Consider the following 22,502-nt stretch of genomic DNA (forward strand, 5'->3'; position numbering starts at 1 on the left):
TGTTTTATATTGGTGAAACATTAAAAAACCTTTAATTAATCGGGGAAGAAGTTAAATTATAAAAAACAGAAAATTTCACTAATAGATTTAAAAGTAATCGTTTGATTAAATAAATAAATACGTAAAAGAAATCACCTTACAGTCGGGCCGGGAGAGACGCGACCTTTCCGGCTTAAGCTGTGGCCCTGACTGAACTATAACGGTGTAAGTACTTCAACAACTGCACACGAAAACAGTTACGTGCGTTGCAGAGTATTAAAGTAACTACGGCGGAGTTTGATTTAGCGGGACAGAAATTGGATATTTCCGAGTGGAATATTTCAATTAATTCTTATGAATACATTAATAAAATCTCTAATTTTTCTAGAGTGATTCCTCGCGAAGTTACTAATTCATCGCCTACAAAAATAAAATCTGGTGCTTCCCGCTCATCTTGTAGTTGAAAAATGTCTTATAAAATTGGCAAACCGCTTTACATAAGATATTTAATGGTAAAGTCCTATTTTTACTAATCGTAAATATAAATAACTTGCATCTTTTGACCGGTCGGTGAAATATTGTAGTTTGTTGGCTACTGGGTCCTCCAGTAGCGGTCCGTGAGTTTTTAGCGAGCTAGATTGCTAGGATAAAAATACGTTTTAATTTATTTACTTAACAAAATAACCGAATACAAGCACGCTGCGTGCCTGCTTCCTTGTGACTATGAGCGGGCGGGGAGGGGTCGGGGCAGGGACTCTACCGGAACGACTAGGCGACAAGTGTGAACAGCTCCATACAAATCTATGAGCGAACGAGTTCCGACATGATTTTAAAACAGACGCGCTGCGCTGGCGATCCATCGACAAAATATGCCAGATCCGTTTTAAAATCGTGTCGGAGAAGTGTAAACAGCTCCATACATCCACTACAGCCGCTAGGGTATCCGATTTTAAAATGGGACCCACCTCCGTTTTTAAAACGGAAGTGAGAACGGGCCCTAATACAACGTCAAATCTGCGTTCATCATGTCGCAAAGCAATGAACGTACGCAATCGTAAATATTAAGTAAACTTAGTAAAAAGGTATGACTTATTTACAGAACCTACTATTTTGGTAAAGCATTTAATTTGACATTTTTTATAAATGTTTCATCATTCACTTGCTGTTGTCAAATCTAATTAGATTTGAACGGTTTTTGGCTTTACGACTCGCATTTGAGGAACATTTCCGATACAAAGAAAGTTTGTTTTACACGGTGTTCGGAAACTCGTGGTATAAAAGAAATAACTTGTGAATGAATCTAAATTTCATTTAAAGTCAATTTTGGGTTTTGATTTTTTTTATTTGATCTGTCGTTTTCGAGAAAATCGAAGGTGGATTCTTTTGGTAAATTTCAAAATTTTATATTTGATAGAATATCTATACATAAAATAACATCATTAATAAAAGACCCCGAGAAATAAAAGAAAGTTTATTTTTTTATTTATATGTTAAATTATTCTGAGTTATTTAATACAACTAAACAATAATCTTTTTTCATTCATTCGTTAATTTTTTTATTATTTTTATTCTTTATATTGGCTTTCACCCATTAAGAGTGATCTTGGCCATACATTACAACATTTTTCTTATTAATAAATACAACAAATTACAGGATAAAATTGACATGATTGACAAAACAACATTGATAAAACAACATAACATAACGTAACATAAATAAACCAAACATAACATAAACATAACATAACATACATTCGTTAATTGAAGCATACCTTGTTTGGAGTATTTTTTTCGGCTGCCATGGATAAATCATGTATTGATCTACAAAGAGAAAAATAATATTATTATTTGGAACATTGCAACACAACACATGCATATTATATATTTGATTTGACAACGTGTGAATGGTTACGCGTTGATACGCAGAAAGACGATATTATTGTTAATCTCCTTAAAAAGTTTTTTTTGTGTTTTTAATTTAAGGATAAAAATTAAAAAAAAAACGGTAATAACCTTGTTTACTCTTTATATTAATACCAATTACCATGTAAGGTCGGAACAGTGAAAAACTTGACTTATTATCACTTAAAACGGCCGATTTTACCAAACCAACATCTGGCGTGAGAAGGTAATTTTTGGTTTTATTACCAAACGCGCCATATGAAAAAATGTTCACTCTCGCAAATTAGCTGCTATGAACAATACAGTTAACCCCCTACACCCCCTTCTTCCCTTTTTATTTGTATTACGCAATTCTCCCTAAAAATAGTGCTTTGTGCCGTTAGAGTTAAGATATATGGTTAAACTGTTGTCGATTATTTATAAGGGGATAGGACATATCATAAATGAAAGACATTAAAATCTATTAACTTATATAGAATTGAATATACGTGAGAGTTGTTGAGGGACAACAAATACGGAATACTAAGGGGAGACTGGCGGGTAATTTTAATAAGCAATCGATACATGCCTGTGAAAGAAGATTGATTTTTACAATTGAAGAAGACATGGTCAAGAGTCTCATCCTTCACACCACACTGGCAGAATGAACTCTCGAGTAGTAGAATTTTAAACAAATGCGCTGCAATAGAGCAGTGGCCAATTCTCATTCTCGAGAAACAGGAAATGAATCTTTTTTTTTTTCGTAATTATTTTTTATTTTTAATAATATGTTTACATGGTACATAATTCATTTTACATCTTGGGTCTTTTTACTACTCTTCCATTGAAAGCATTTGCTTGTGTATGGAAGGGGAGTGTACATAAATGTTGTTGTTAGTTAGTACTTAAATAATTCATTGTACATAAATGTACGTTTGCTGTAGTATTTTTTTGATAGTAGTGAAGGATAATATATTAATATAATAAATTTTAAAAAAGAAAGGAAGTTATGGAAAACAAAAGGATATTTGTGAGATTAATTAAGTGACAGAAGTTTTTTTTTTCAGAATATTTTTAAAGTGTCTCTTGACAGAGAGCAGTATTTGGGTTTTATCATTAATGCTTCTGATTTCTTCTGGTAGACTATTGAAAAAAGTTCTTCCCTGGTAAGTATAATGATGTTGTGCAAAAGACGTATTTAGTTTTGGGCATAGAAAAACATGTCTAAGTCGCGTTCTGTTTTCATTTAAAAATTGATATTTATCTTTTTCTTAAAATTTACCAATTGTTTTTTTACTATTTTTTCAAAGATCTTTCCTATATTAGAAATTAGACATATTGGGCGATTTTGAATTTTTTTCCGTGGAACCAGGGTTTACTTGGAATGTGATTTTGTATTCCAGCATAGATAGATCAAGATCAACATTGAAAAACCATAAACATCAACCAGAGATGTGCAAAATGGGTACCCAAAACCATTGGAAATGCAACATGGAAATGGGTCAAAACTTTTCCATTTGAAAATGCAAAATGCAAAATACCTATTTTAAAAATGCATTGAAAATGCACAATGGTTTTTCAGGTCAATCAAACAGTTTTGTCATTTAATAATGGACATCAATGTAGAACAAACATATTACATGATGGTAAATCAAAAAATGCCACGACTATGGATTATTTATTTATTTATTTTATATTATAGAAACAAACAGTACATGATTTACAGAGATGAAACAATATACAGGAATAAGATACTTCATGTTGTGTACCTATGATATGTTTCCTTGGAATGTCTGCTAAGTGGTATGTTTATTCCTTAATTACCAGGTGACTTGTGTAGTTTATAGGTGTGTGTGTGTGACGTGTGTAATGTATGTGTGAGTGTTTGTGTGTGTGTGTGTGTGTATCTGTATGTATGCGCATTGAATTCTTTAAATTAATGACATGATGCCACGTTTGAATTTGGGCAGTGAATCCGAAAAAATGTCAATGTTAGAGTTAAGACAAATATTATTTAGAGTATGAAGAGCTCGGTTAATTGTCGAATTAGATGCTGCATTTGTTTTATAATTTAGCGTGTGGAATAGCACTGTATGTCGTGTACGTCTCAAAGGTATGTTAAAATTAATAAGGGACAGAAGTTCAGTACAGTCAATCTCATTGTTTAAAATTCTGTGTATAAATATTGAGTCAGCTACTGCTCGTCTTCGCTGCAAAGTTTCAAATGTACACTCAAAATTATTGTTGAATCTGTGGGTAATATATTTTATAAATTTGTTTTGGATTCGTTCTATACTATCTATGTAAAGTTTATATTGCGGATTCCAAATAGGCGATGCATATTCCAGTGTACTTCTGACTAATGCGAAATATAACATTACAATTGTACGCGGATTATTGAATATTTTACTTACACGTAGCACGAAACCAAGCATTTTATATGACCTATTAACGATAGAGTCAATGTGCTTATTAAATATAAGTTTGCTATCAAGGTAAACGCCGAGGTCTTTACATTCCGTTTTAGAGATGACAGGTTCATTGTTGAGTGAATATGAGTACTTAATTACGAGTTTGTTTCTGGTGAATGTCATAGTGTGACATTTAGAAACGTTTATATCTAGACAGTTAACTTTACAATACTTGCAAAGCCTATCTAGGTCACTCTGTAATGCTTCGCAGTCAGAAAGAGAACGAATAACTTTGAATATTTTCATGTCGTCGGCATAAAGTTCATATTTGGAATTTTGAAAACATGATCCAATGTCATTTATATAAATGTTGAACATTAGCGGACCTAGGTGGGACCCTTGAGGGACACCAGATTTTACCTCCATAGATTTTGAGAAGACACCGTTGATTAAGATTACTTGATTACGGTTACTAATGTAAGATTTGATCCATCTAAGTAGGTCACCGTGTATACCAAATAAGACAAGCTTTTTCAAAAGAATTGAGTGTATTACGCGATCGAAAGCCTTAGAGAAGTCTGTGTACATAGTATCAACCTGCTCTTTGTCATCCATCTTGCTATGCAAGAAGTTAATGAAAAGGGCCAGGTTGGATGTCGTAGACCGACCTCTCATGAATCCGTGCTGATTCGGTGTAATTATTGTGGAAATAGCCGAGTATAATTGATCAAAGACAATTTTTTCTAGAACTTTACTTAAAATAGGAAGTTGGGAAATTGGACGGTAGTTTTTAACGTCATGCTTATCACCGGTTTTATAGATCGGTGTGATAACAGCTGATTTCTACTTGAGGGGAAACGTTCCTTCTGTCAATGATTTTTTATAGATGGCGCAAACCGGAAGACAGATATACTTACTACAGTTGCGTATAAAAACTCCGGGTAGCCTATCAATTCCTGGTCCTTTTTTAATATCTATGTTTGAAAGGTATTTCAAGGTGATTTCTTCATTTATTTTAATTGAGGATATTAATGTGTTATTCAGAGGATCTTCCTTATTATTAACATTGAGTATTGGAAATTCATTTCTAAAGACCGTTGAGAAGTAATCAGCGAACAAGTCTGTAACTTCTTTGCTATCGTGTGCCGTTGTCGAATGATAGGTCATATGTTCTGGTATAGTGGGAGATTTTCTTTGCGTCTTAACATAATTCCATATTTTTTTAACATTATTTTGTATATCTGATTCCAATCGAGCAATGTAGGCGTTATGGGTATGACTAGAAATTTTCTTTTGTCTTTTGCGAAGTATTGAGAAAGATAGGTAATCTAGAGGATTCTTGTACCGTTTCCAGGCACGAAAAAACTTTAATTTTTCTTTAGTTATGTTAATTAAAGCCGCCGAATACCATGTTGGGAATTTGGTTGATTTGATTACTTTCTTTGGAACCAGATCATCTATCAGGGCATCAATAATACCATAAAAATAATGTACTGCAGCATCTACGTCCTGTGCATTAACGACAGAGGACCAATCACTGTTTCTGAGAGCATCATTAACTACCTCGTAGTTAACTTTATTGAACATTTTGACTATCTGGGGTTTAAGGGTGGTAGCAGGGAGAGGAATATTTAGTTCAACTATAATAGATTTATGATGTGCATCTTCGATTACTAGTGGCGAGTCAGCCGCGGAGACAATGACTGGAGTGTTACAAAGTACGAGATCTAAAATTCGTCCGTGAGTATTATAAATTTCGTTATACTGTGTTAAATTGGAAAACGAAAGGCAGCTAAGGAGGGTAGAGGCACAGAGGTCAATACTACGTGGCTGATACGTAGAGTTCCAGCTCACATTTGGCATATTATAATCGCCTATTACTAGAAAAATGTCATTTGGAAATTCAGTAGTTAAGTCAGATATGGTAGTTGTATGACTATTGATAATAGAGAAACGCTGTGCATTAGACAACTTAGGACTAACTCCTGGTAAGTAAGAGCAACAAATATGAATATTTGAAATGCAATGTTTTGAATGTCTTAGTAATAGTGAGATCCATATATCCTCGGCTTCTGATGTCCATGACTTTTGAGATCGGACTTTAAAGTCTTTTTTTATACCTATAACAACGCCACCCTCTTTAGTTTTACCCGTTCGATTAGTATCTCTGTCATTTCTATATACGTTATACCGGCAATCAAACAGCTCATCATCGGATATGCTGTCAACTAACCACGTCTCGCTAATTAATATTAAGTTGAATTCGTTGATCAGGACGTTTTGATAGAATTCTTTCGTCTTGGATCGGATGCCACGTGCGTTTTGATAAAAAATTATAATGTTGTTATGCATCATGTAAAAGAGAAACTACTATCCAATTTTGATTCCAAGTAAATAGAATAATATGTAAAAAAATAAATAAATACATATTATTATGTTCACTCAGCAGCCAAAAGTCCACTGGGGTGAGCATGGTTTTCGATTTGCGCAGATGTGAATGTGTTATGTTGTAGTGTTTTGAGTAAGTTGAGTAGTGTGTATATAGAATTAGAGTTGAGTACAAAAGTGGTATAAGTTGAAAGCAAAAATTAAATAAAATTAAATTAATATTAGGTTTAGAAGAAATCATTGAGTTAAGTTGTTCAATACGGTTTGACCAGAGACGAGGATAGCAGGAGAGGTAACATTCTTTCTTATATAAATTTTTGAGTTTCGTACCCATAAAAAATCATATTTGTTAGTATTTTTAAATTCTTTAGCTGATCTTAGTATGAATTTGTTTTTTCTGGTGAGGTGATCATTTATAAAAATTTTACCTCCTGCAACACCTACGCTCTTACAGTCGACCCCCTTCTTCTTTTTAATGGCCGCAAGTAGTTCGTCCTTCTTCTTTTTGGAGATGAATTTAGCCACCACGTTTCGAGGGCGGGCGTCGCGAGGAGCTGCTGCTATTCCGTCTTGAGAATGTTGGCGAGGTTTGGCTCGACTAATGAATTCAATGTCTTCTTCTTTAATGATTTGTCCAACGTTAGATGCGATTTTTATTAGACTGTCTGCTAGGTTTTCATCCTTATTTTCGGGGAGACCAAAGATTTCAATATTATTGAGGAGCAGCTGCTGTTCTCTTTCGTTGTTTGTTTTGTCCAGATAAGTTACGATTTTTTTTAATTCGATTACTTCGGCTTCAAGCTTATCCATTTTTTTTAGTTTTTCTTCTAAAACCAAAATTTTGTTCGTGTAGTCTTCGATTGTGCTATTATTATGAACGATTGTCTGTTCAAAGGAAGAAAGTTTCGAATTCATTGAATGGAGCTGGGAGGAGAGTTTCTTGATTTCGCTAAGAAGAATTGAAGAGTCGACAGAGTTGAGATTGCTGGAGAGAGGTGATTGTCCTGTTTTGCATTTAGCGCACGTCCATGACTCCCTGTTCTCCTCCGACATCTTCTTAAAATTTGCAGACGTAATTTTGGCACAGCTGAGATGCATTTGGTTTTTACAACTTATACACCTCATACAGTCAAACGTTTGTACTGCCTTGTTACATTGGTTGCAGGTAGAACTCATAGTGGGTAAATTGATGGCAACAATATTATCACTGTGATGATTATTAACTTCAAAATCGATTTCTGCAGTGTAATGTCACTAAATCCACTCAAATTCGTTACTTTTAAATTTGTTAAATTTCTTCCAAGTAAACAGAAAGCGACGTTTGTGCAAAATGTTCACTATAACATAGTATTATTTAATTAATTTAGGGAGCAGAGTAAAACACAACTGTCACTTGTGAAACTGATGTCACTGTCGAACCACAAAAAATTTGCGCGGGACAAATGTTGCCAACGTAAAAACATAGAAACTGCTATCTAACATTTAATATTACAGCGTCATGGCCCCATGTTCAGTTTTTGAATCAGTATTTTTTGTAATGGTATCACTAAATTGCCAGGGCTTCTACCAGGGAGCAACTTGACAAATGTAAATTATCTCTCATAGCGAGGTTGACGACCGACTGATATTTGGGGCTTATGAAAAAAAGATGAGTGGAGATAGTAGGAAGAATGTTGCAAAAAAGCATTTAAAATGGAAATGCATTGAGAAAAGCATTTAAAATTCAAAATGCAAAATGATTTTTAGAAAAGCATTTAAAATGCAAAATGGAAAATACCCATTTTGCATTTCCATTTGAAATGGATTTATTTGAAATAAAGTACATCTCTGACATCAACCCACTCAAATAGACGTACACTCTGAAAATAGTCCTAATTTATCTCAATATAAAGATGTAAAAAAAATAAAACAGTAAAACACATTGACAAACTTAACACAATTGGCTAATGGTCCAGATGAATTGAGCACCATCACTATCAAGTCTATTAAACAATACATTTCGAAGCCCTTGCAACACATTTTTAATTCCTGTTTTGAAAAAAACGTTTTACCAAACGCATTTAAACTTTCCAATATTGTACTAATACATAAATCTGGATCAATATCTAAACTTGACAATTACAGACCAATATCGCTAATATCCCAACTATCAAAGATATTAGAAAAAATATTAAAATACAAGTATTAGAGTTTCTAGAATCAAATGCGTTTTTGTCCCCAAATCAATATGGTTTCAAAACAGGTCTTATTACAGATGATGTTTTATTTAATCTAACAAAAAAAATATATACACCAATCTTGACTTAATTGTGAAAACTTTAAGATTTTTTTTAGAACTGAAAAAAGCGTTTGATACCGTTAATCATAATAAAATGACTATAAAACTCAATAATATAGGAATCAAAAATAACTGCCTGTCACTAATAACAAATTATTTACTTGATCGTGGACAATGTACAAAATTGGTAATAATATTAGTAACCCAGAATGTGTGAAACATGGGGTTCCACAAGGAACAGTTATCGGTCCGTTATTGTTCCTAATTTATATCAATGACTTTGTAATATTAGCATCCCGGGAAAACTATTCTCGTATGCTGATGATACTGCAATCACAGTCCATGGTAAATCTTGGAAAGAGGTATCTGAAAATGCAAATAAGTGCTCATCCATTGTCAGAGAATGGCTCAACCAAAACCTTATAACTCTGAACTGTGAAAAAACTATTTATATTCCATTCCATAATAACAAAAGGGCGGCACCCTTAACTCACCTAAATATAAGGTATCACAACAATACTTTTATTTTTTATTAATAATTTTTTTTCTGGTACATACATTGGTATAATTTTACAATAAACGAAACACTTTTTTTTATATAAACAGTTAAAAAGTAAAAAATAATACATTTAGAAGAACCAAAAAAATCCCAAATAGGCATCGCCAGTTTGTGGGTATACTTGTGTTTATTAACAGTTAAAATTTTACTCACACACATACATTATCTTTGTAGAAGATTAGAAAATAAAATTGAAAAAAAAAAAAAAAAATCAGTGTTTACTGAATTACAATTCAAAAGACATGATTGAAAAAAATAAAATTAAAAATGTTAAGTTACATCAGGTCAGATGTTACAGCAGGTCGGATATTACGGAAAGTAAATGTTTGTATCAATGGTATTTATCCAAGACTCAATATGATTCATCAAACAGTTAAAAAGTAAAGTAAAACTCATTTAACAAAATAACCAAAAAAAAATCAACCATTTGTTAAAGTTTAAAATTTTACTCAAATACATACATTATAGAAAAATATAAAAAAAGAAAAGAAAAATGTTAAGATACATCAGTTCAGATGTTACAGCAGGTCGGATGTTACAGCAAGTAAATGTTTGTATCAATGGTATTTATCCAAGACTTTATTTACATTTTTATATATTTTTTTTAGGAGGATTTATTTTTACATTCAATTTCTGTAGTCTTATAGAGAGCATTATACATTTTTGGCGTAAATATATTTTATAAAATATAAAATACGCATGTCTTTGCGCAAGTCTGGTTTTACACAGTGGAACTTTAAAAACATTATTTAACCTATTACTAAATCGGTTTTCATTTTTTGTAAAATGGGTATTTCGAGCAAATATTTATTTTAAACATTGTAAACAGTAAATTTTTCTTATCTCAAACAATTTAGCTTCTTGGAATAATTGCAGGGTAGTTCATATCTTTATGCAAAAATATCTTTATTATTATTTTTTGCGTTGTTTCTAGTGGCTTAACATGCGTATTATTATACACGCCAATTATTTCATAAGATACTGATGATTGCACCACAGCATGATAAACCAATTTTATTCTTTTAATGTCGACTATGTCATTTAAACGTTTAAAAATATAAGTTAAATACCCAAGTTTAGTAACGAGCATGTAGTAACGATTTAGTAACGCATTAACGCATTTAGTAACGAGTATGTGATCTGTCCATTTGAGTTGGCTGTCTATTATAATACCTAAGTATTTAACTGTATTCGCCATATTCATTTCTGTACAGTTAGAGCATGAGACAGTAATGCAAGTATTTTTGTGAAACCTTATATTTAAGGGAGATAAGGGTGCCGCCTTTTTGGTATTATAAAATGGAATATAAAGAGTTTTTTCACAATTAAAAAGTTTTTAATTAAGTCATTCTTTGACAATGGATGTGCAATTATTTGCATTTTTAGAGACTTCGTCCCAGGATTTACCATGAGCGGTAATTGCAGTATCGTTCGCATACGAGAATAGCTTTCTCGGAATACTAATATTACATAGGTCATTAATATAGATTAGGAACAATAACGGACCGATAACTGTTCCTTGTGGAACCCCGTGTCTCACAGATGCAAGATTACTAATGTTTGCACCAATTTTGGTAGATTGTCTGCTATCAAGTAAATATGTAGTTTTATAAAAGCGACAAACGTTTATTTTTAATTCCTATGTTGTTAAGTTTTCCAATTAGTTTATTATGATTAACGGCATCGAAAGCCTTTTTTAAGTCTAAAAAGATTGTTATACTTCTCATATTTGAGTCGAGATCGGTGTATAATTTTTTTCTTAGATTAAATAAAGCATCATCTGTACTGAGACCTGATCAAAAACCATATTGGTTTGGGGACAAAAGTGCATTAAATTCTAGAAACACTAATACTTGTGTCTTTATAAGTTTTTAAAATATCTTTGCAAGTTGAGATATCAGCGATATTGGTTTAGTGATCGATCCAGATTTATGTATTGGTACAATATTTGAGAGTTTATAGTTGAGTGTGTTGTAAATTGGGATAAATTAGGAGTATTTTCAGAGTGGTTGTTCATTTGTGTGAGTTCGTGTATATTGTTTTGAAATGAGGGATTATTATTTATTAAATCTGAGACAACATTTGTAAAAAATTCGTTGAATTTATTCGTAATTTTTCCGTTATTACTTTTTATCGTGTGTTACAATTTTTTCAGGGAAAGTTTTTTTATTTTATGTGATCTATTTGTTATTTCATTTATGACTTGCCATGTTTTTCTAGGATAATTTTCAGAATTTTGCAGTTGTTTTGTATAATAGTCTTGTTTACATTTCTTCATTAGAATGTTAAAAAAAAATCTATAAATAATGCATTGCTGTCCTAAATTTCCATTAGTTGGTACACCCCTGACAATACAGTATTTCTCATGATTTTTGTAAATTTTATAAAATTTGTTCCTGTGTTGGCTTGCAATTATCAATCCACGCGTGATCTATGGTTTTATTTTTTTTTGTGTTTTCTTCTAGGTATTGGTATTGGTTCTAGACAATTCTTGATATTATTATTTAATATCGTGTATAAGGTGTTTAGTGATTGATTTGGGTCATCATTGGATAAAACTTGGTTCCAAGTTTTCGGTTTTTCTAGAGAATTGTTCAGTAATTGGAAATTAATTTTATTTTTTTTTACTTGTTGGTCTTTAGTTATGTGATGAGATTTTAAGGTACTATGACCAAAGAATGTTAGGAAATGATCAGTTATATCAATGTTTAAGACAACTGATCTGGATACAATTTTTTTATTGGTTTTGAGTAATATATGATCAAGGCAAGAAACGGTGTGATGGCCATGTCTGGTTGGACTTTTTATATAAGATAGATATCCTTCGCTATATATGACGTTTAGATAATCATTTGCCATAGGGTTAAGGATAGAATATTCAACGTTAATGTTTATATCACCTAAACTAAAAGAGAAATCTGATTTATTACAATTATTTTCGTTTATAAAATATTTAAGTTCTGTAATAAAGGATTTAGAGTCTAAGGAAGGGGAGCGATAAATAGCAATTATGGAGTATGTTTTGTTGTTTAGTGTAAATGATAAATGAATGGCATTTGAATACTTAAATTCGAGGATATTTATTATAACATTAGTTATTTTGTGTGCACAGTAAAATATCGTTAGACCGTAATTAGAAGTATATTTAGATGGTAGTGAGTAGGTCTTATAGTCAGATATGTAGTAAAGGATTGATTCACGCATTTGTGTTTCAGTAAGTATGATCACATTTGGTTGAAGACCTAGAGAATTGAGGAAAATGCAAAATCATCAAAATGTCTATGTATGCTTCATATATTGAAATTTATTATATTGAAATCTGTATTTCCCTCAATTGTATAGTCATTTAGTTCTTTTACACATTCACATACCTTTGTGTTTGTGTCCGTGAAATTGTCAGAATTATCCATTGTGTAGTGAGATTACAATATGTCTTCCTTTAGTACTTTCATGTTTATTGTGTTGGTATGTCGTTAGCATCGTTTATTAGTATGGTCTGGGTATCGTCGCTCTTTCTTAGTAATACGTTACCGCCTTTTGTCCACGCATATTTATAACCCAATGCTTTAGTCGATTTTGCTAACCACAGAAGTTGTTTATTTTTAGGGGTTAGTGTTTCGTTAATAAATATTTTGTCTGTTGAGTCCGAGTACATAATGTCCTTAGGGGTGAAGATTCCTTTAATTTTCTTTTTTTTGATCATCTTGTCCTTTGTTTCTTTTGTGTTAAATTGGATAGTTATAATTTGTTTAGACGGATTATTATAATAATTCACCACATAATTATTTTTAATAGGTCGCTGCAGTCTAGGGTTGACATTAAAATTTCAATCAAATTTTCGTTGGTCGTCATTTTTCTTCAGCACAATTCCTTGAATTTCAATTGGTGTTTCTAGCGAGTTCTGTTGGATGTGGTTTACTGATAGTTTAAGGTTTTGTATTTCTTTTTGTAGTTCTTCAATTTTGTATTAATTTTTTTATGTTCATTAGTTTTTTATTTCTTTTTCGAAGTCGTCGAAAAATCATAAAAATGAGAGCAGTATTCTTCACCCTTGACTAGGTCTTGAATTTCTTTTTTAGTGTCCAAGAAAATTTTATTGAGTACTTTTTTTATGATTTTTTTTATTTGAATGTCAATTTTATCGCTCATTGATTGTATTATTTGTTCTTTTAAAACATCTAATTTTTGGTCCATTGTAGTTTCATTTTTGGGAGACATTTTAAAATGATTTTTGTAATTATTTTTTTAATATTATTTGATGTAATGATTTTTTTATTTACTAATTTTATTTTAGTAACTTGTACAATTAAGTTTAAAAATGACTAATTATTTTTTTACATATATATACTATTTTTTTTTTGCTTGATGTGGCTCCTACACAATATCTTGAACTTTCCAATTGGGGCAGACTTGGTTTTCCGGCAGCGCGTTATAATATTTCATCCCTTTATATAGTATACTATTCTGAGTATTCGCCTTGTCCTTTTATGGTAGCCTGATTTCATTGCACGTCCTTGTTTTATGTTTGTGTATGTCCTTGTTGTATACAATTTTATTTGAAAAATATTTGGGTAGCAGGTTGTTAACTATTTTGTGTATAAATATCATCGTGTTCAAGGCCGACATCTGTTTCACCGTTAGCCAATTTAGTTCGTTTAACATTTTATTTACTTTTGAATATCTATTTCGTCTGAGTATTGTTCTCATTGCCCTATTTTGGAGAATTTGTAATTTATTTTGTTCTCGTTCGTTACACAGAAAAAGGATAGTTGAGCAGTAATTAAAATCTTGAGCAAAAATGGAGTTATAAATGGTGATTACAGTTTTTTCGGACAGTTTTTGGCGAATTCTTCCCAAAAAATATATCCTTTTTTCAATTTTCTTTTGGGTATATTCAGCATGTTTGTTAAAGTTGAGTTTGGAGTCTATTATAACTCCTAAGTATTTTATATCGGTAAGATTTTCAATAAATTCACCATCAATTTTGATTTTTGCTTTCACTGGATGTCTTCTTATAACCAATTACCATGCATTTTGTTTTTTTTTCTGTATTTAATTTAAGCTTATTTATTTTTAGCCATCTTGATACATTATCTAGTTCATTATTTAAAATATGTATTAGTTCTTCGTAGTTTTCTCCAATTATATATATTAGTATATCATTGGCAAATAGTCGTACTTTGCATTTTGGAAATATTTTCACCATGTCATTAATATAGAGTATGAACAATAGAGGTCCAAGGACTGATCCTTGTGGTACTCCTAATTTATTTTCCATTGGTTTTGAAAATTGATTATTAATTTTTTTTACCTGTATTCGGTCTTTCAAATACTCTTTTATTTATTTAGTGGCTACAGTTGAGAAACCAATTTCTTTAAACTTTCTTATCAATATTTCTCGATCTATAGTTTCGAATGCCCTTTGAAAATCCAAGAATATTGCTAAATTAAATTTATGACTATTCATTCCTTCTTTCCATTCTTCAACGATTACATTTAACGCTGTTTCACAAGAATTATTAAATCTTAATCCCGATTGTTCTTGGTATAAAATATTGTGTTTATCTAAGTATTGCAATATTTGTTCTTTTATTATTATTTTTTATCATTTATAAAAATCTTGAGATAACGATGGTTTCAGACCGTTTATTTCCGTGCAATGTCACAAATGTTCCGTAGGAATACTTGTTCAAGAATGCTTTTTCATTGCGAAATAAAAACAACGCATCTAAAAAAATTGCTAAAATATGTTTTGTATCACAATCACTCATATTAGAAAAAATCACTTTGAAAATTTCATATAAATATTGATCTTATTTGGTTTTATTATAAATAAATCAAATAATGTTTATTGCTCGTCACGCTCCGTAAAGTGTATCAACACTAGTATTTTTACAAAATGAAAAAGATTTATTGTTTTAAACCACTTTATTTTATTATATACGTCGGACGGTTTCGGTTGTTCCCAACCTTCTTCAGGACAATAAATATATAAACTGAAGTTAAAATAAAATGGTTTAAAACAAAAAATCTTTTTCATTTTGTAAAATGCAAAATCATCAAAATGTCTACGTATGCTTTTAAATGTTTGCCAATCAGATACCTAGTTATCTCATACATATTTCTAGCGTTCCGAGAAAATTCGATTCAATTTCAATGCAAAGCAATACATCCCGCCTGCTTTATGCGTCTCCAGGTTAAAAATCTGGAAAAAAACATATAATTATAATTAACCACGTAGTAATACGATTGTAAGATACCATATTAACTTAACTAAACACGTAATTAACAGAATATGAATAAAAACTATACTCACTGATAAACATTTATTTTGTAAAAAAATATAACGCACAACGAAGTGAGTCGTTCGCAAACGAGTCGGCTCAGTTAACCGGATCTTTACATGGATCCGTAAGATCCGGTTCCCAAATCAGCCGCTCACTCGTTCGCGGATCAGTAGTGACTCACCCGTTCGGGAACGGTGAGCCGGTGACCCGCTTCACTCGTTCGCGAACGGTGAGCCGGTTCATTAGTTCGCGAACGGTGAGCCGGTGAGCCGGTTCACTCGTTCGCGAACGGTGATCCAGTGAGCAGGTGACCCGCCAGACCCGAAGAGCCGACTCATCCGTTAGCGAACGAAGATCCGCATATATCGTTCAACGGATCTCACGGCTCCCGGGTCACTACCAGGGGCATTTAACTCAGCTTTGGCCTTGAAATCCATTTGAAACCACCACGCCCACCTCCTTATTCTTATAGGAAACGAATAGTGTGGCTAAAAGCTCAGATCTCATTGGTTAGAGCAAAAGGATTGGTTTGATCTCTCGCTCTCTACCATAATTATTCGTGTAACAGAAAGAGATTACGGAATGTTGTCGTTTGACTATTTTCAAATCATTCAAACATAATGAGAGTGGTTTATTTATGCACGTGGGTTGTCATTTGTTGCCGAAATACTATAATTTCCCGTCGAAAATACTGCTTGTTAAAGTTCTTTGTGATAAGTCAGTATAGTGTTAGCGAGTTACAAACATATATAATTGACAAAAGAATTACTTATTAGATGTTAAACAAATTACTAAACGAATTGACAGTTTAAAGTTTATTCGACGTTTCGGTTTTTTGTTAAAAATGCTTCATACTTTGTATATGTCTTCCTCCACAACGTATAAATGTTATTTATTATATCGACCAACTTATTCATGTTATTGATTAAAATTATCTTGTATTATCTTATTGTTTAAGTGAAATTAAAGATTTTTAAACATTTGTAACCATGAATTCAAAATAGGCAGAAAAAATTCGGAATTCATCCGGAATACCTAAAAGTTGGTAATTGAAAAAAAATAGTTTGGAGGGAAATAAATTATAGAACAAACAATTTATTTATTTATTACTTGCAATAAAAAATAATTAAAATGATAATGGTTTCATATAATTTAAACAAATCAATACATAGTATCATTATGCCTCGTTCTAGAGTGATACTCTCAGTATCGCCCTGGTGACAGACCACCATTCAAAATTGAACATTGCTTGAAATGGTTTCATTTTGTTTGGTGACTAGATCTAAAATAGCCACTTTACTAGATATAGATAAATTGACAAAACACATATAAAAAGACAAAAACAAAACAAGTAATGTGTACAATGTACAGGGAAAAACGAGAATACCTATGCATTTTTCAATCATTTTTCTGGTTTTACCACAATTTAACACAAAAATAAGGTTTTTCTACATATTTTTTCACGTTTTAGCACAATTTTACACAAAAATAACGTTATTCTTCAATTTTTGAGGATTTATGACGTTTTTAAACATTTTGCATGGTTTTTCTATATTTTTCAGTGTTTTTCGACGATTTACGATGTTTTAGACCATTTTTCTGGTTTTACCACTATTTTACAGAAAAATAACGGTTTTCTACATTTTTTCATGGTTTTGCACTATTTTACACAAAAATAACGTTTTTCTACAATTTTTGAGGTTTTATGACGTTTTTAAACATTTTGCATGGTTTTTCAATATTTTTCAGTGTTTTTCGACGATTTACGATGTTTTAGACTATTTTTCTGGTTTTACTACTATTCTACACAAAAATAACGGTTTTCTACATTTTTTCATGGTTTTGCACTATTTTACACAAAAATAACGTTTTTCTACAATTTTTGAGGTTTTATGACGTTTTTAAACATTTTGCCTGGTTTTTCAATATTTTTCAGTGTTTTTCGACGATTTTTCTTGTTCTTCCGTAATTTTACACAAAAATAAGGTTTTTCTGCAATTTTTGAGGTTTTATGACGTTTTTAAACATTTTGCATGGTTTTTGAATATTTTTCAGTGTTTTTCGACGATTTACGATGTTTAAGACCATTTTTTTGGTTTTTCCACATTTTTACACAAAAATAAGGTTTTTCTGCAATTTTTCTGGTTTTACTACAATTTTACCCAAAAAAAACGTTTTTCTGGAATTTTTCTGGATTTACCACTATTAAACACAAAAATAACGTTTTCCTACAATTTTTGAGGTTTTATCACGTTTTTAGATATTTTGCATGGTTTTTCAATATTTTTCAGTGTTTTTCGACGTTTAACGATGTTTAAGACCATTTTTCTTGTTCTACCATACTTTTACACAAAATTTAGGTTTTTCTGCAATTTTTCTGGTTTTACTACAATTTTACCCAAAAAAAACGTTTTTCTGGAATTTTTCTGGATTTACCACTAACACAAAAATAACGTTTTCCTACAATTTTTGAGGTTTTATCACGTTTTTAGATATTTTGCATGGTTTTTCAATACTTCTCAGTGTTTTTCGACGATTTACGATGTTTCAGACCAATTTTCTTGTTCTAGCATAAATTTACACAAAAATATGGTATTTCTGTTATTTTTCAGGTAAAACGACTAAATAAACATCAATTCGGTTTTTCAACAATTTTTTTGGTTTTATGACGTTTTTACACATTTTGCATGGTTTTTCAATATTTTTCAGTGTTTTTCGACGATTTACGATGTTCTAGACCATTTTTCTGGTTTCACCACAATTTTTCACAAAGATAAGGTTTTTCTGCAATTTTTCTGGTTTTACTACAATTTTACCCAGAACAAACGTTTTTCTGAAATTTTTATGGATTTACCACTATTAAACACAAAAATTACGTTTTCCTACAATTTTTGAGGTTTAATGACGTTTTTAAACATTTTGCATGGTTTTTCAATATTTTTCAGTGTTTTTCGACGATTTACGATGTTCTAGACCTCAAAAATAAGAAAAACTTTATATTTTCGTTAAATTGTGCAAGACTATGAAAAAATGTAGAAAACCCTAATTTTTGTTTAAAATAGACGTAAAACCAAAAAATGGTCTAGAACATCGTAAATCGTCGAAAAACACTGAAAAATATTGAAAAACCATGCAAAATGTGTAAAAACGTCATAAAACATGAAAAATTATAGGACAACGTTATTTTTGTGTTAAATTGTGGTAAAACCAGAAAAATTGCAGAAAAACGTTGTTTTGTGTAAAATTGTAGTAAAAACAGAAAAATTGCAGGAAAACCATATTTTTGTGTAAAAATGTGGAAAAACCAGAAAAATGGTCTTAAACATCGTAAATCGTCGAAAAACACTGAAAAATATTGGAAAACCACGCAAAATGTGTAAAAACGTCATAAAACCTCAAAAATTGTAGAAAATCGTTATTTTCGTGTTAAATTGTGCTAAAACAAGAAAAATGGTTTAAAACATCGTAAATCGTCGAAAAACACTGAAAAATATTGAAAAATTATGCAAAATAAGTAAAAACGTGATCAAACCTCAAAAATTGTAGGAAAACGTTAATTTTGTGTTAAATTGTGGTAAATCCAGAAAAATTGCAGAAAAACGTTTGTTTTGTGTAAAATTATAGTAAAACCAGAAAAATTGCAGAAAAACCATATTTTTGTGTAAAAATGTGGAAAAACCAGAAAAATGGTCTGAAACATCGTAAGACGTCGAACAACACTGAAAAATATTGAAAAACCATGCAAAATGTGTATAAACGTCATAAAACATAAAAAATTGTAGAAAAACGTTATTTTTGTGTAAAATTGTGCTTAAACATGCAAAAATTTAGAAAAACCTTATATTTGTGTAAAATTGAGGTTAAACCAAAAAAATGGTCTAAAACATCGTTAATCGTCGAAAAACACTGAAAAATATTGAAAAACCATTCATAATGTTTAAAAACGTCATAAAACCTCAAAAATTGTAGGAAAACGTTATTTTCGTGTTAAATTGTGGTAAAACAAGAAAAATTGTTTAAAACATCGTAAATCGTCGAAAAACACTGAAAAATATTGAAAATCCATGCAAAATGTGTAAAAACGTGATCAAACCTCAAAAATTGTAAAAGTGTAAAAATGTGGAAAAACCAGAAATATTTTGCATGGTTTTTGAATATTTTTCAGTGTTTTTCGACGATTAACGATGTTTTAGACCATTTTTTTGGTTTAACCTCAATTTTACACAAAAATAAGGTTTTTCTGCAATTTTTCTGGTTTTACTACAATTTTACACAAAACAAACGTTTTTCTGCAATTTTTCTGGATTAACCACAATTGAACACAAAAATAACGTTTTCCTACAATTTTTGAGGTTTTATCACGTTTTTAGATATTTTGCATGGTTTTTCAATATTTTTCAGTGTTATTCGACAATTTACGATGTTTTAAACCATTTTTCTGGTTTTACCACTATTTTACAGAAAAATAACGGTTTTCTACATTTTTTCATGGTTTTGCACTATTTTACACCAAAATAACGTTTTTCTACAATTTTTGAGGTTTTATGACGTTTTTAAACATTTTGCATGGGTTTCCACTATTTTCCAGTGTTTTTCGACGATTTACGATGTTTTAGACCATTTTTCTGGTTTTACCACTATTTTACACAAAAATAACGGTTTTCTACATTTTTTCATTGTTTTGCACTATTTTTCACAAAAATAACGTTTTTCTGCAATTTTTCTGGTTTTTCCATAATTTTTCACAAAACAAACGTTTTTCTACATTTTTTCATGTTCAACACAATGTTACACAAAAATAACATTTTTCTACAATTTTTGAGGTTTGATGACGTTTTTACACATTTGCATGGTTTTCCAATATTTTTCAGTGTTTTTCGACGTTTTACGATGTTTAAGACCATTTTTCTGGTTTCACCACAATTTTTCACAAAAATAAGTTATTTCTACATTTTGTCACGTTTTAGCACAATTTTACACAAAAATAACGTTATTCTTCAATTTTTGAGGTTTTATGACGTTTTTACACACTTTGCATGGTTTTTCTATATTTTTCAGTGTTTTCGACGATTTACGATGTTTTAGACCATTTTTCTGGTTTTACGTCTATTTTACACAAAAATAACGGTTTTCTACATTTTTTCATGTTTTTGCACTATTTTACACAAAAATAACGTTTTTCTTAAATTTTTGAGGATTTATGACGTTTTTAAACATTTTTCATGGTTTTTCTATATTTTTCAGTGTTTTTCGACGATTAACGATGTTTTAGACCATTTTTCTTGTTCTACTATACTTTTACACAAAATTTAGGTTTTTCTGCAATTTTTCTGGTTTTTCCACAATTTTTCACAAAACAAACGTTTTTCTTCAATTTTTGAGGTTTTATGACGTTTTTACAAATTTTGCATGGTTTTTCAATACTTCTCAGTGTTTTTCGACGATTTACGATGTTTCAGACCAATTTTCTTGTTCTAGCATAAATTTACACAAAAATAAGGTATTTCTGTTATTTTTCAGGTAAAACGACTAAAATAAACATCAATTCGGTTTTTCAACAATTTTTTTGGTTTTATGACGTTTGTACACATTTTGCACTGTTTTTCAATACTTTTCATTGTTTTTCGACGATTTACGATGTTTTAGACCATTTTTCTGGTTTTACCACTATTTTACACAAAAATAACGGTTTTCTACATTTTTTCATTGTTTTGCACTATTTTTCACAAAAATAACGTTTTTCTGCAATTTTTCTGGTTTTTCCACATTTTTTCACAAAACAAACGTTTTTCTACATTTTTTCATGTTTTACACAATTTTACAAATATAACGTTTTTCTACAATTTTTGAGGTTTTATGACGTTTTTACACACTTTGCATGGTTTTTCTATATTTTTCAGTGTTTTCGACGATTTACGATGTTTTATACCATTTTTCTGGTTTTACGTCTATTTTACACAAAAATAACGGTTTTCTACATTTTTTCATGGTTTTGCACTATTTTACACAAAAATAACGTTTTTCTTCAATTTTTGAGGATTTATGACGTTTTTAAACATTTTGAATGGTTTTTTAATATTTTCAGTGTTTTTCGACGATTTACGATGGTTAAGAACATTTTTCTTGTTTTACCACAATTTTACACAAAAATAACTTTTTTCTACAATTTTTGAGGTTTTATGACGTTTTTACAAACTTTGCATGGTTTTTCTATATTTTTCAGTGTTTTTCGACGTTTTACGATGTTTTAGACCATTTTTCTTGTTCTACTATACTTTTACACAAAATTTAGGTTTTTCTGCAATTTTTCTGGTTTTTCCACAATTTTTCACAAAACAAACGTTTTTCTTCAATTTTTGAGGTTTTATGACGTTTTTACAAATTTTGCATGGTTTTTCAATACTTCTCAGGGTTTTTCGACGATTTACGATGTTTCAGACCAATTTTCTTGTTCTAGCATAAATTTACACAAAAATAAGGTATTTCTGTTATTTTTCAGGTAAAACGACTAAAATAAACATCAATTCGGTTTTTCAACAATTTTTTTGGTTTTATGACGTTTGTACACATTTTGCACTGTTTTTCAATACTTTTCATTGTTTTTCGACGATTTACGATGTTTTAGACCATTTTTCTGGTTTTACCACTATTTTACACAAAAATAACTGTTTTCTACATTTTTTCGTTGTTTTGCACTATTTTTCACAAAAATAACGTTT

This window comes from Hesperophylax consimilis, chromosome 10, assembly GCF_061612785.1.
Source record: "Hesperophylax consimilis isolate HC1 chromosome 10, BYU_Hcon_1.0, whole genome shotgun sequence".
Classification (NCBI taxonomy): Eukaryota; Metazoa; Arthropoda; class Insecta; order Trichoptera; family Limnephilidae; genus Hesperophylax; species Hesperophylax consimilis.